We start from the raw sequence: 4,353 nt of genomic DNA, 5'->3' as shown, positions 1-4,353 counted from the left end.
AAGGGAGGAGAGAGAGATAGAAACATCAATGATGAGAGAGAATCATTGATCAGCTGCCTCCTGCATGCCCCCTACTGAGGATTGAGCCCACAACTGGGCATGTGCCCTTGGCCAGAATCAAACCTGGGACCCTTCAGTCTGTAGGCCGACACTCTATCCACTGAGCCAAACTGGCTGGGGCAAGTGTGTTGTTTTTAAGCCACCCAGTCTGCGGTATTTTGTCGTGGTACCCAGAGCTGATGAGAACTTCTGGATCTCGTGAGACTGATTTGACAGTCTTGTCCTTGTGTAATGTCACCTCCCCTTGACTGCATTATGTAAGCTAGCTCTTTCCTTCCCAGTCACTTTCCATCCTCCCATCTTGCTTTGTTTTTCTTTATACCATGTATCTCTCTCTGATATCATATTAGATGTTGTACTCATTTCCTAGGGCTGCTGTAGGGAAGCAGCACAAACTGGGTGATGTAAACAACAGAAATGTATTCTCTCACAGTTGTGGAGGCCAGAGGTCTGAAATCAAGGTGTTGGCAGGGCAGTGTTCCCTCTGAAGGCTCTAGAGTGGAGCCTGCCTTGCCTCTTCTAGCTACTGGTGGTTCCAGGTGATCCATGACCTTCCTTGGCTTGTAGCTGAATCGCCTCAGTTTCCGCCTCTATCTTCACATGGCCTTCTCACATGTGACTGTGTCCAAATTTCCCTCCTCTTATAAGGACACCAATCATTGAGTTTAGGGCCCACCCTAACCCAGCATGACCTTAAAAGGCAAAGTTTTGGTGTCCTGAAGCTGCCTTTTTGGGATATTGATTTTCAGCTGTTTATTAAGAAATAAAAGACTCAGAAAGCATGTTTCCTGCCCAAGAGATTCAAACAGAGAAACTTGCTTCAGGGAGGATATCTTAGAATGTGACCTTAGCCTAATTTGAATTAAATATGTGAACAAAAGGGCTTCAGGCAGAAGCCTGTTAGCTGGATACCTCCTGTGTATGTTCCATTGTTTCTGATTTGCCTCGCAAGGATGTTCCTGCCGTGTGTCTTCTGTTCTTCCTCAATTCAACTATCTGTAACTCATCCATTCTCATTTCTGAAATCTAATACCCCACTTCCCCCTTTCTCCTTTGTCCAAAATGTCTTTTATATGCAATGTTGCCTCACTGTCTTTGGAATTTTCATGCATATGTGCATTCCCATGCGCATGAAATTTGATCTTCTTCTGTTAATATGCTTCTGTTAATTTGATTATTAGCCCAGCTAGAAGTCTTAGAAGATGAGAGAAAAGGTATTAGTGTATTTATTTTTAACCCCCACAACCTCATCTTAACTTGATGATATAAGCAAAGATCTTATTTTGAAGTAAGGTCACATTGACAGGCACTGGGCATTAGGACTTGAACTGTTGTAATTAGTTATTAATAATAGGAAAGGAGCAAAGGGAAGGCCAGACATTATAGGCATGTCATTTGGGCAGATTCAAGGGGAAGCTGCGACTTCACACTCCCCAGGGAGCCAAGGCCTATTCCATGCAAAACACTGGGGGAAGGGGAGTGTACAAAGGGGAGATAGACACATGCCCAGTAAAGTTGGGGTGACATAGGGAAAGTACTTACTTGTCAGTCACACCTGGGAACAGAGATCATTGGCCAGAATGGGTGTGACCACCACAAGAACAAAAAAATTGGGGATACATAATCTCCTAAACAAAGGAGTCCCTTCTCTTGTTGCGGCTCCTCTCTTTGGCTTGTGACTCTTGGCTCATGGGGCTCTTTTGCTCCTGCTTCCTTGCATTCATCCGTGTGGCCCACGGCCATGTGGACCCCACGGCCATGTGAACCCCACATGCAATGGACTGAGGGACTCAGCTGGAACACGAACTAAATTAGCCTGATGCTGTATGAGCCATGCCTTAACATGGAACAGAAACTCTGGATACTGGCTCTGATTTTAGCCCGAGTTTCACTTCTTCTATGACGAGGCAAAGGGAAACAGGACTTTGAGAACTCAGGGATTTAATTCCATGCAAATGAAACTCCTTCTCCCGTGCAAGTGTCAGAAAATTCATTTTCTCGGGATATCGCAAGAATTCCACTCCCACTAGCTACCGGGGGTGACAAGGACCTCTCCTCTCCTGTAACAGGGGGACATAGTTCTACCCGTTGCAGATATTCATTCTCTTTGTTTATTTTTTACCTTCCTACTCCTCACTAGGAAATATAAGCTTCCATGGAGACAGGCCTGGTCCTCTAATTTCCCTGCTTCTAGCCCCCGTGCCATGAGCAGTGCTTGCTACACAAAACAGTTGCTCAAAAACATATTGTTGAATTAATAGATGAGTTTAAAACTCTGATGCAAATATTCAGATGAACGTTCTGGCATTGACACGGACCCAGCTGCACTCTCCCTTCTTTAGTTTGGGATGAGCGCCCTAGAAAACAGCAGCGACCTTGTAAAAGCCCTGGAAGAAATATGCTCTACCTGGGGATTTTTGAAAATTTTCAACCAGAACAAGAAAGAGCTTGTTGCGGTTGATGCATTATTAGTCTTTCAAGAGCAAGCAATAGTCTCAGAGATTTTGTGTTTGAATATGACAAAATGTGCCAAAAAGAAGTGAAACCCACACAGAGGTTTAATGTCTTTATTTGATCTGTATTAACCTAAGAAAAATATTTAAAAACTTTGTACATGTCACATTCTCATTGACAGGAAGGATAGCAGAAGTGTTACTATTAATACAATTTTTATTAGTGTTGGCCTCACTGCTGAGCCCCCCCACCCATATTTAGGTTTGATTATCAGGTTTTTGCCCCACCCCCATCCCCCGAATTAGATTCTTGGTATTACGCCTCAGAATTATTATCACTCTGCTGACCTGCCAGTCTCATCAATAAGCCTGATGTAGCTCAGAACAGAGAAACAGCTATTTAATTGGTTTTCAAGTAGCAGAACCTTAAGTTCAATTACATTTGCTACATCTCCAGCTCTTGTGAGGATATTTGACTAAAAAAAATATTTTCTGGGGTGTGTTGTATAAATTTACCTTAAACTATGTAGGGCAGCAGGACCTGGAGATTTTGGAAAGTGAGACTAGGTTTAGAACCCCCACTGTGACCTTTGCTAGCTGTTATGGCCTCCGCCAAGACACTAGATCACTCTGAACCTCGGTTTCTTCATCTGTAAAATGTAGAAGTTTAAACTTCTTTTCAGAGTCAACTTTTCAGGTTAAATGAGATACTACAGGTGACATTTCTAGTCCAGTGTTTATAAAGAGATCAAGTAATTTTTGAGGGGTGTGGAAGCAAGGTTGATATATGATTCTGAATGTCTTTTGGAATTGATTCATTAAAACTTTTCAAGTTGGGGCGGCATACCAGAAGGTTTTTGTTGGTTTTAAACCTTTTTGGCAAAACAAGGAGCATGCAAGAAGGCAATAAAAGGTAGAGGTGGTTACCTACCTCATATTTCTAAATGATAACTATATCTTACCCTCAATGTCATTTCTGGTGTGAGGGGGTAGGAGTTAAGCACCAAAGGGAATCTAAGATGTCTTGGGCATATATACAGACTCTTTTTCCTCATACCTTTTATATTTCTATCAGATAATTAACTCCAGGATCACTGGTGTAAATGGATAACTGAAGTGCATGGTAAACTTTTGTTAAAAATAAAAATAGCATTGGTGATTACGACAAATTACTGAAGATATGGAGTGTAGTGTTAAAACTATGGTCCAAATGCCAGCTCCTGCCCTTTGTGGCTGTGTGCTCTGGGTCCTGTTACTTTATCTCTCTGAGCTGCAACAAGCTGTTGAGTGAACTCAAAAAGACTCTCAAGTCTTTGGCTAGAAATAAAAGACAAAGATTTATTTATGGGTCTTAGAGTTTGCAAACTGGAAACATAGCTAGGGGTAAACCCAGTAATGTTCTGAGGAACCGAGGAAAAGCATTTGTTTTCATAATGTAACTGAAGCACAAGCGAGAATGGAGTTCTGCATTCTTAGCTACTTGACTGGTTTATTAGGATGAGTTCATTAATATCAATAATTATGATAAAGTTCATCAAGCGGGCGTTGGCAGTCTGGTTACGTGAAGGTTTTCTTGAGGAGGCCATGGGCTTGACTGGAATTCAGGCATCAGAGAATACGGTTCTGATGAGAATCTGGGTAATGTCTAATGCAGGACTGGAGACTGACAGAAAGGTTTAAATGGCAAAGATATATATTTAGTGTTTTCCTCAAGCTTTGAGTTCTAGTAATGACTTAGAAGTGTGTAGCCGGTCAAGTGGAATGAGAAGTTAAGAAGAGGACGTTCTGCCTAGAATAGGCGGGGGCCTGCAAGTGGGCCACGCCAGAACAAAGCCTTGCA

Source organism: Myotis lucifugus, unplaced genomic scaffold, assembly GCF_000147115.1.
Source record: "Myotis lucifugus unplaced genomic scaffold, Myoluc2.0 scaffold_176, whole genome shotgun sequence".
Classification (NCBI taxonomy): domain Eukaryota; kingdom Metazoa; phylum Chordata; class Mammalia; order Chiroptera; family Vespertilionidae; genus Myotis; species Myotis lucifugus.
This window is presented reverse-complemented; position numbering follows the sequence as displayed.